The sequence below is a fragment of the Apium graveolens genome, chromosome 8 (assembly GCF_009905375.1).
Source record: "Apium graveolens cultivar Ventura chromosome 8, ASM990537v1, whole genome shotgun sequence".
NCBI lineage: Eukaryota > Viridiplantae > Streptophyta > Magnoliopsida > Apiales > Apiaceae > Apium > Apium graveolens.
In genome coordinates this window covers 123041391-123053446 of record NC_133654.1, presented here as the reverse complement: position 1 = coordinate 123053446, position 12056 = coordinate 123041391, and the positions used below count along the sequence as shown (strand labels likewise).

The 12056-nt window shown below is 37.8% G+C and overlaps 1 protein-coding gene across 1 annotated transcript in view; it reads right to left on the bottom strand.

Moving 5' to 3' along the window:
* LOC141679956 (uncharacterized) overlaps positions 1–12056 on the bottom strand; it is a 49948-nt gene that overhangs the window by 25223 nt on the left and 12669 nt on the right. The window lies entirely within an intron of this gene.

The window sequence follows — 12056 nt, the reverse complement described above, 5'->3', positions numbered from 1 at the left end:
TAGCATTGCCGGATGGAAAAGGAGATTTTGTGATATATAGTGACGCGTCGCACAAAGGATTAGGATGTGTGCTTATGCAGCACGGTAAAGTTATTGTGTATGCGTCGAGACAATTGAAGGAATACGAGGTTAGATATCCTACTCATGACCTTGAGCTCGCAGCAATAGTATTTGCTTTAAAAATTTGGAGGCACTACTTATATGGAGAGAAGTGCGAGATTTTCACAGACCATAAGAGCCTCAAGTACATATTTACGCAGAAAGAGCTCAACATGCGCCAGAGGAGATGGTTAGAACTAATCAAGGACTATGATTGTGAGATTCTCTATCATCCAGGGAAAGCCAATGTGGTGGCTGATGCCCTTAGTAGAAAGGAAAGACTCAGAATGATAACGACTTCGGAAGAGTTGATAAGGGATTTTGAGAAAATGGAAATAGAGGTAAAGGTAACCGGAACCGGAACTGAAAAGCTTTTTGAGATCTCAATGCAGCCAGAATTATTGGAAAAGATCAGATTGTGCCAAGAGAAAATAATGAATGAAGACAGAAAGTCAATGACTGGAGAGGAGATCCATACTGAGAAAGATGATAAAGGGATAATGAGGTATTCCTACCGAATTTGGGTTCCGAACGTTCAAGAACTTAAAGATGAGATTTTGGATGAAAGCCATAGTTCAAGGTATTCCATTCACCCGGGAAGTACCAAGATGTATAGGGATTTGAAGGAATATTACTGGTGGCCCAACATGAAGAGGGACGTAGCAGAATGGGTAAACAAGTGTTTGACTTGCCAAAGAGTAAAGGCAGAGCACCAGAGACCCAGTGGGCTTTTGCGACCCCTGGAGATTCCCGAATGGAAATGGGAACAGATAGCGATGGATTTTGTTGTAGGCTTGCCAAGGACGAAAGCCAATCACGACGCCATTTGGGTAATTATAGACCGACTGACAAAGTCAGCTCATTTCATTCCTATCAACGAGAGATACACAGTCAATAGACTGGTGGACATTTACCTTAAGGAAATAGTAACGCGACATGGAGTCCCAACGTCCATTGTCTCAGACCGAGACCCAAGGTTCAACTCCAGATTTTGGAGGAGCTTTCAGGAATGTGCGGGGACCAAGTTAAATATGAGTACCGCGTACCATCCCCAAACGGATGGACAGAGTGAAAGGACCATCCAGACACTAGAGGATATGTTGAGAGTCTGTGCAATAGACCTTAAAGGAAGTTGGGATGATCACCTGCCGTTGATCGAGTTTTCTTATAACAATAGCTTTCATGCTAGCATCGGAATGCCGCCTTATGAGGCCCTGTACGGAAGAAGGTGTCGATCTCCCTTATACTGGGATGAAGTAGGAGAGCGAAAGATGCTCGGACCCGAAGTGGTCCAAAGGACCAAAGATATAGTGGATCTTATCAGAGGGCGACTTGTAGCAGCCCAAGACAGACAGAAGAAATATGCAGACCTAGCCCGAAAGGACAAGGAATATGAAGTAGGGGACTTAGTACTGTTGAAAGTATCCCCTTGGAAGGGATTAATGAGGTTCGGAAAGAAAGGAAAACTAAGCCCAAGATACATTGGACCTTTCGAGATATTAAGACGGATTGGAAAGTTAGCTTACGAGCTAGCCCTACCCCCTAATTTGCAACAAGTTCATAATGTGTTCCATGTGTCAATGCTAAGGAGGTATCATCGGGATGCCAGGCACATAGTGGAGTACGAGCAGGTGGATATGCAGCCAGATCTAACTTACGTGGAGAAGCCAGTAAGGATTATGGATAAGAAGGAGCAGGTGCTTCGGAACAAAGTGATCAAGCTAGTCAGAGTACTATGGCAGAATCATAATGTGGAAGAATCAACTTGGGAACTAGAGAGCACAATGCTAGAAAAGTACCCCCATTTGTTTTCTGTTTGATTCCGGGACGGAATCCTTTTAAGGAGGGGAGACTGTAATAACCCCAAAATTTTTCAACTTTTGTAACCCTTGTGAATAGTGTTTTAGCTGAATGAGAAAACTTTTCACGCCACACTATGTAGGGGTTCTGTTATGGATATTCTGGGATATTATTAGTACTCTATGAAGTATATAAGTGTATGTAAATATCGTCAGAATCCAATTCCGAACACTTTGGTTTTTCCCAGAAATCCACAAGATACGGAGAGAATTGAGTATGAGGTAACAGGATAAAAAGGATTTAAATTAAAGGATTATGATAGAGGATCATAAAAAGGAATATAATGTATTGAGAAAGGTTAAGGGAACCTAAGTAATAAGATCCCGGGTATGATCCTTCAAACGATAAACGAGAACGAAAGTTAAGCGAACCGTATAACAGATCAGCGGTCATTAGGCAAACGATTAGGAAGTTAATCAAAGGGATTAATGGGAATGATGTCATCCAACCAATAGAAAGAAGACAAGGAAGGAAGGATGACATCATGAGGATGAGGTAAGCATGACATGGGAAGGAAGGAGGTGTGGTTGATTAAGGACCACACAAATTCAAGGGCAAGGTAGTAATTTGCTAAATCAAATACAAATCAAGCCAACCAAGCTAGCAAAATCATTTCATCAAAAATCAAAAACAACCAAGGCAATTGTTCTTCATATTAGCTCTCGGCTTTTTACACTTTTAAAGGCTAGATTTTTCAAAAATCAAGATCCAAGCATCCTAAATTGGTAAGAAAATTCCCTAATCATCTTTATGCTTAGTTATGGCTATATCATGAGTTTAAGCCATTAATTCTTTCTCTAACTTCTTCATTTAATCAAGGAAGAAGACAATGAATAGTGTTTTCAAGTTTTAACTTGAACTTTTTCTTGTTTTTCTTGAAGATCCAAGCTTTCCTAAGGCTTCTCAAAGCTTCTTAAGGCTTCCTAGCTCCACCCACCACTTCAAGGAAGGTATACCATTTCCAAACCCTAGGTTCATATATATTATAAGGTGATTTTGAGTAGTGGGTTGATATTGTATCTTGTTGTTATGATTTAGAGTTTGAGATTTGGTATGGTAGTGAATGGAATGGTAATTATTGTGGTTTTGATTTAAAAGAACTTAAGAATGATTAAAGTTAAGTTTAAGCATAAGTATGAAAGATTAAATTGAATTGGTTGGGGTGGTTATGATGTGATAAGGATGGAGGATGGTTGTATGTTGGATTTGAGGTTGATTTGGGTTGTTTGTGAATGGGTTAAAAATTGGAAATCGCGTAAACATAGCCGTCGTAACGTCCGATTTTCTTTGGACTGTTTTTGTGCATAGCATTAGGACCCGAGGACCCCCTGCTAGATTGTGACCACTGCCATGTTTAGATAGCTCATGTTACGAGCTTCGTTTTGATATGTAGTTCGTTCGATTCCGATTTACGGTTTAGGAGAAACGACCGTTTCAAGTAACGGCGTTTCGCGAACGAAACTTTTTCCCTCGCCTTACTTTGGAATGTAGGTTAAAGACCAAAAAGGGTTAATTAATGTATGAAACATTTATGGTAAGTGTGTTAGGCAGTTGGTAAGTCATTCGCGAAGGAATCGCTTTAAAACTCGTAAAGGTTAAATTATTAAAAATGGTGGAGCCGAGGGTACCCGAGTGACTTAAGCGAATCGGTGAGCGCAAAACAAGCGTTAGAGTCTAAGTTAGTTATAGTATAGATTTACAAGTGATTTTGGTTTAATTCCAACTTACTTGTTGTTTATAGGTTATCAGACTCGTCCCGAGCTTTTCTCACCCCCAAGTCGCTCAGGCAAGTATTCTATCTGTTATACTGTTGTTGTGATGTATACACTTGTATATGCATTATCTTGCGATAGATGCATGTTGGTTATTTAGCAAATTCTTGTGATATATTATAGCATGTGATATGGTATATATGCATGCCTGTTTCATATTCTTGAAATATATATCTGTTGGTTCAGTTGATAATACCTATGCTAGAGAATAGCAGTAATTTGCATATACCCTTAGTATAGGGACCCAAAGGTGAAAATATTTTCTAAAACCGGGAGTCGAGGATCCCGAGTAGATTTTGTATATATATGGATATGGATATATATATATATTTATATATATATACATATATATGGTCATAGTTTTCAAAACTATTAATCGAATAAGGTTTATTTGATAACTTTAAACTTTATTTTATTATTGAATATTATTTCGAATATTATTCGAGGGCTTATGACTCTTTTATATTATTTATTGAATATTATTTGAATATTCATTTGAGGATGTATGACTCCTTTATTTTATTTAATGAATATTATTTATAATATTCATTCGAGGTATTATGACTCAGCTTATTTTTATTTATTGAATATTATTTGAATATTCATTTGAGGATCTATGACTCCGATTATTTGCTGAAATATATTCTTTATTTTATTAAAGAATAAGGTGTCAATAATCAAACTTATTTTCGATTATTCAAATAAAGATAATACTTTCACATAAGTATATCTTTGGTTATTTAATACTCGTTTCAAGTATAAGTTTTAATACTTCTACTTCAATTATTTTTATAAAGATTATTCTTTATGGGAATATTATTTAATTAATAATATTCAGATATTTTCTAATATTCTGGGGACTGATTTACTTCATTAAATCAGCCTTACTCCAAACACTCTTTAAAGTGTTTTCGAGTCTTCAAAATGATTTTTAAAAGTCAGAGCGGATCCCAAAACTCATTTTTATATTTAAGATCTTCCTTTTTAAAGGGGATTTAAATACTCGCTCAAAAACCTGGGGAATCCGGCTCTGTGGTGTATTTTATATTCGCAACGAGGTTGCAGATTTGGTAAATGAATTGATTACTTGCCCAACGTTCGGGAAGTAAGCCCATCTCATTGAGTCGGCATAAGCGACAGGCCGGGGTACGGTCTATTATTGTGTAAGTGGCTGGGTGGCAGTCCATCAACGCGTGAGGGGCCGGGGTACGGTCGAGCGCGAGGTCCTAATGCGGCCAGGGTGATGACCGGTGAGGAATTCATCCATCTACAGTAGAAAAGGTTACTTATTGGTATCTTTGCCTGATCAGCAAGATATCGGGTTTATGCCAAAATTCTTTTCCTTTCCAAAATTCATTGGATGTTTCAAACTCTGTTCATACTTTACATAACAGAGGTTCCAGGAAATGTTTAAAGGGGTATATATATGTGGATATATATATACCGGGACTAAATAAAGTATCTCATAACTTTTTCATTCAATAATCTTTCAAAGATTGAATCTATTCAAGTCTTAACTTGTGGTCTCATCTATGGGATGTTTTTCTTAAAACCTATAATACTTTGAACGGTGGTAGTTCAAGTAGCTTTATAAATGATATAAGTGTGGTGAAGTATTGGTAACTTCATTCCTTGTTTTTACTTATATCTAGTAAGTAATTATCTTGCATATGATAGAGATGCTATCAAGTATCCATTTAGATACTTATATTATTGTTATCACTATACATATTATCTTGCGAGCTGTAAGGCTCACTCTTGCTTTATTTCTTCATCACACAACAACAGTTAGGAGAGATGGCCAGACTCCAGCAGACCCAGCGCAAGCGCGTGGGAAGCGCCCCGCGTCTTCCCGATGATGTTGTAGCTGCTATAGCTGCAGAGGTAGATCCATTGTAGTTCAGACCACCTACTTTTGAGATTCAAATTATGTATAATTATAACTTGTGGCAGATAATGGCAATTAACTGTAAATTTATCAAGTAATCATTTTGGGTTGTAATAATTTTAAATTGTGGATTCAAAGACTTGTACTTATTTCAATTTCATCTCTGAGACTATAACGGGTTGTGGTGTGTGTTAGTGTGGGGTCACAGTATGAGGTTATTTATTATTAATTAAGTGAAGTGATATTGTGGAAAGAAAGACCGTGACAACCCGGATCCCCGACCCCGGATCTGGGGGTGTTACATCTTAGCCTTATTCGCCTCTGTATTCACGTACTCATGTACGAATCTAGACAATTCCGAAAACTTCACTTTATATTCCGCTACTGACATTTCCTATTGTCTAAGATCCAGAAATTTCATCTCCAACTGATCTTGCATATAGCTTGGCAAATACTTCTCCAGAAACATCTCGGTGAACTTCTCCCAAGATGAGTCTTTTCCTTCCAACAACGCCTTAGAAGACTCCCACCAGAAACTTGCTTCATCTTTCAGGTAATAACTTGCGTACTGAGCTTTCTTGTCGTCCTTAACTTCTGCTAACTCAAAAGCTTTTTACATTTCTCTCAACCATGACCGAGCTTTAATCGGGTCTGGCAAACCTAAGAACTCTGGGGGATGAACAGATTGAAAGTGCTTAAAGTTTCCAACTTTAGGGGCCACAGGTTGTTGCGAAAGCTGAGCAAGTCTACTCATCATAGTGGTTTCTGGGTTTATTTCTGGGTCTTGGGTGGGAATTTTTTCTTCTTGGTGATCTGGTGAGTTGGCCATTTCTTACAAACCTGATTGAGTAATTATTTAGCAATACGATGGCATGGCATATATATAACAACAGTTTCTATAAAATCTCTTTTGTGGGTTTTAAGTTTTACCCAATTTGCACATGCAATACTATTACTACATAATTCTCATATCAGTGTTGTTTTATCATGGCACATAATAGGGTTTTAAGAGCTTTAAACATGGTTATACGAAAACATGGTTGTATTAAAACATGGTATTGAGAACAGTTTATGAGATAATTAGGGTGCACAATGGAAAGCAAGACAATGGATTAATTTAAACAAGGGTACATAAAGATAGTTCTGGATATCACAGGTTCTGAAATAAAGTACAATAAATAGCAGGGTTAAACAGAGGAAAAACTGGAAAACATTCCCCTATCTACCCCTAACTTCCAACCACCTACTACTACAACACTGATCTGAAATACAACGAAATAAATGAAAAAGGGATCCCGGCATCTGACCAAGTATCCCAAAGCCTACCGGCGCTGAAAAACAATAATCTATGGGATCAACCAACAGTCCCGTCTAATCATCTAGAATCTCTCGCAACACAACCAACATCCAGCGAATGATCTTATGTAGCCTCCGGGCCTCAGCATCTGTATCACTAGTGGATGGTCCCTCATCCAATCTCCTCCTGGCAACCTGCTCCACCAACTGAATCCTAGCTCTCCACTCCTCCACCACTACTGAAGTCCTCTGCCTAGAATCTCGAATCAACCTATCCACCAAAGCTCCCAACTCAGGAATGCGGGAGTACACAAAGTCTCGATCCTGGGCTAACTTGCCACCAACACTGACAGGAACAGTCTTAGGCATCTCGGACTCTGGCTCAGGGGCAGGGGTTTCTGAATCTGGCCTCAAGGGTGAAATCTGCATAGGGATCTCACTACTCTCAGAAGGGTCCTCCCCTGGGTCTGAACTAACATACACAGGCTCCTCTGGAGAGGGTGGAATGGGGTCCACAGGGGTATCAGACAAACTAATCTCTGAGTCTGAGTCACTACCACTACTAGGATCCTGAGAGAAAACACAAAACAACAACCAAGAAACAATGTTAGGGTTAAATAAAGCTTCCAGCTAACTCACACCCTAACTCTAGTTTCTACTTCACCAATAAACACTTTCCTTAGACTATACCTAATAGTCTAACCCAACTCTATATGAGTCGAACTCTCTCGTGATATAGATATATTCCCAAAATACCCTTTTTAATCCTCACTTGTCTCAGGGACTAGATCATGTAGCTCTGATACCAACTTGTGATACCCTCAATCTCGGGGTTAGGAAATGAGGACTCACACACCTCTAATCTAATAATTAAATATGCATAAACCCCGATTAACTACTAACAGGATCAACAAGATAAAGTATGAGACAAGATTACAACTACCAATCACAAAATATAACTTACAAACCCAAAATATTATTAAATAAACAATATCGATTCCGGCTGGGAACCGACAGATAACCCATTATATCTTTAAACATTTCCTTCTAGGCGCGAGCTCACTCTTAATTACCACTACCTGCTCTGGCAACCGGAAGCCCTCAACACGGTAGGGACCACCAGGTACGCTCTTACGAGCAGTGCGCCTAAGCCTGGCAATCTTCTTGCTTAACTGCCATGGTTAGATTAAAACAAAACAAATGAGTATAAAACTCAGCAAGTAACTATATAGCAGTTCCACAATATCAGTTCACAATATGCTTTACCAAACTCAGGGCATTCTACTTTATTTGATCAAGGTGGCAGATTTCCAGCTTTTGGGTTAAGGAAAGGTTTTTGAAGGATAAGGTGGGGCTTTCAAGGAATAAGGCTCAACGCAGGACGAAAGCCGACATTCATCACAAATCATTAAAGGATCAAAATAGATCTTTCAATAGAGGAAAGCATCAATATTTCATTATATGGAATCAATCATATGATCAACAAATGCAAGAATCAGGGTTCTCGAGCTTCAAGCTTCACATTAACATAATCAAATCTTTTCAAAGCAATATAAACCATTTTCATTTTCAAGAATCAATTTACTGAACAGAAAGTTTCAGTTCCCTTTTTTAAACAATCATTTAGAACCCTTGATTGGATCATTTCCTCTTTCCATTTCATTATAATACGGGTGATCAGCCCGTACCGACCTCCATCCGGTCTTTAAGGTACCAATCGGCATAATTTCAGCCTTAAATTGGACTAGCCCCGCTAGCCTCTTACCATGACCGGACTAGTCCCACTAGCCTCTTACGTCCCAATCCAATCCATCAGGAATTCATTTGGAAAACCTTGAGTTGGAAAAATAATTAGGTTTTCTAAAACTCATTTTATCATTACCAAGAATTTGAAATCATTCAGACTCTTTCAAGTCGAAACTCATTCTTAAATCAGATTTTAAGGAAACAAAGTTCAGGGAGTGATTCAAAGATACGCAAGGAACAATTCATAAGAATTCTGTATCAGGGATAACAAAGCACTTAAGTTAGAAGGATCAACATTTATTTAGGGATCAATAAGGTGATCAGGAAAATAGGGTATCATTAAACAGGGTTTACAAGGATAATCAGAGGGTTCAATATAATCCATGGCTTAATAGATAACTTGAACAGAAAGGACAGATTATCAAAGGGTTGAATCATTAAGCTTATCAATAACAGTTTATCAAGAACAAAGGCAGGGTATCTCAAATCAATATCAGGGTTTCATAATTAAACAGTTCAATACTCTACATGGTATGAACAACATTCTCTTTATAACCATTTACACAAGTAATCAGAGTTACTTGCCTGGATTTGCTTTCCTGAGGGTTGAACTACTGCCACCTAGTATACCCTTTCCTTTCCTAGTCTGAATGCCCTCACGCTCCGAATCTACAATAAAACCAAACCTTAATCAGATTCTCAACTCTCATTCCTGAAACGATCACTCTATACGATAATTCGATTATATCCTTGACTCGAGTACACGAATATAGCTTATACACATAAGCACATAATACATAACACATTCCTTCTCGTAACCTTTATATCTTTATATACTTAATAATCGAAGCGCACTTGCTTAATCTTAGCTATTTCTCAAATCACACTAATATAACTTTACGAGTACATGATTTATTCACAACCAAACATTTACGACCATAGGACGAAATACTTTATTTACACATTCATTTCATTATCAAACAACACGTCACTTAGGACGAAATACTTTATTTACACATTCATTTCATTCAATCACACATACTTTACATTTTGTATTCTTTATCTCCCTATTAGGACGGGTTCCGTTCTACCTGACGGCCCGACACCACAACTTAACTTCTAAGCTGACTCTTTAAATTGGAACGTTTTTATCCACGCTCCTATACTCTAATATACAGAAAAGACAATTAATCATCACTTATTCACATAATTATAATCACATCACATAACACATACATTATTGACTAAATTACGTCGCAAAATTCTCAGTCATCACATCCGTTGAAGGACAATCACTGGTCAACGGATGAGAAATATCCGTTGAAGAGGTAGAAATGAAAGAGTTAGGAGTTGAAACTACGGTTGAGCCTGTGGTGATTGATTTGAGATTTGTATGCACATACTCATTAATAATTTCACAAAGAAATGGAAAGTGAGCCAACAAATCATCAATAAGATGATGCTCAATGAGTTTCAAAGACGGAAAATCAGGAATTGATGTTTTTATCATGTCCACATCCAGTGAGTTCTTTGGAGACTTGTGTGTGTGAGGTGTTTCAATTGTGAGAGAAATTGGCTGTGACTCCATATTTATTGGAGCCGCATCATCGTGAATTTGAGATGGTGCAGTAACTGAGTCTTTGAATGCAGTTAGAACTGTGTGTGCACCCTGTGACTCCCCCAAGGTTTTTAATTTCTTCTTTCTAATGTAAGTTTGGGTTTGGCTTGTAGTGTCCATATCCCTCTTGTTCCGTGCTCTTGGAGATGAGTTATTTTCAATAGTTACATCCTTTTGGGAGGATGCAACTAGCAATGAGCTACTTACTTTGTTAATCACCACAACCTGTTGGGAGACTGTGTTGTGGTGTTGAGTGGCATTTATGACACTTTATTACGCTCCATTAAACTTTAATAGTGTATTTGTACTCAAGTTGTTGGTGTTTTTACGTGTTTTTGTAGTGTTTTTGCATTGCAGGCATTTTCCAGGTAATCAGGTAAATTAGCATGGTTGTGGTGCTAATTTGGTATTGGGATGGTGTTGGAATAAAGGCTCGTGAAAAGACCGGCTCAAATCAGCAAAGAGAAGAAAAGAATTCATAATTTTATTCAGGATGATGGCGCGCCCTCGCTGGTCAAGCGCGCGGCCACGCCCAAAGAACAGAAACTCAGTGCGCCTGTGCTCGTCAAGCGCGCGGTTGCGCTAGGTCGGGGTAACAAAATTCTATTTTTATTAGGATTTTGAGAGTTTGAAACCCTGGTCAATTCTACAGCATATATATACATAAATAAAGACATTTTTCATAAGGATAGACGTACAAAAGCTAAGGAAAAGGAGTAAAGAAGACTGGATAGCACAATTCAACCAAGGCGAAGAAGATCTAGTTTATTCTTATGATTCTTTGTTTAAGTTTTAACGTTGGATGTTAGTTTTCTTATTCTTGAACCTTTACTTGTATTTCGTAATTGGTTTATTTAAGTATAAAGACTACGTTTTTTATACCATGCTTTCATCGGAACCCACGTTGATGATTAGTCCGATTATGGGCTAATCGTTATCGTGGGCTTCTAGCGGATTTATTTATGGATTTCTTTAGTTAATTCGTTTCGATGCCTGAATGTGTGGTCATTGTATGATAACCTAGTATTAGTTGTGCTTATTCATCTTATGAGCATCGCGAACTTATAATATAGTGTGTAAATTATTAATGAAGCGAAAGTGAATTTAAGGATTTAGAACTTGCCATGCTAGCATAGGTTCATGTGTTATTGTTATGCATGATTTGTAGGTAATTTTAACCATCTTACTTGCCCTATGTAATCACGATAGATAACTTGTGCATTAAACCGTTATGTTGTCAAGTTCTATAGACATATAGGGTCTCAATATAATTGGTGTCTATTCAGTTTCTATCTCTTTTGTGGATGTCTGCTAGTATGGTACTCGTACAATGAAAGTTGGCGTTTATCAGTTTCGTGTTATCTGATTAGTGTCATCAACATTACATGCTAAGGTTAAGAACGAAAAGGCTATTGAATGAAGTACTTAATGAAGTTAGAATCCCATGTTTGTGTCATATATTATTTAACTCTCTTTACTCTCTTTAGTCAATGTTCTCTAGTATAATTCTCATTAGTTAATCATAGTATAATTAAAACCTAATTTGTTATTCGCCTTAGCATTGAATAATAGCCATATAATTGTTGCATAAGTGCATAAATCACAAAGTTAATCTAAACCAGTCCCTGTGGGAATGGACTAGAAATAATGCTATATTACCTGCGAACGTGTATACTTGCGTGAATTTTAGCGCGTGTTTAGCGACTAACAAGGTTTTAGCGCCGCTATTGGGGACTGCATTGTTAAATTTTAGTTTATGTGTTTGTCATCAGTGATC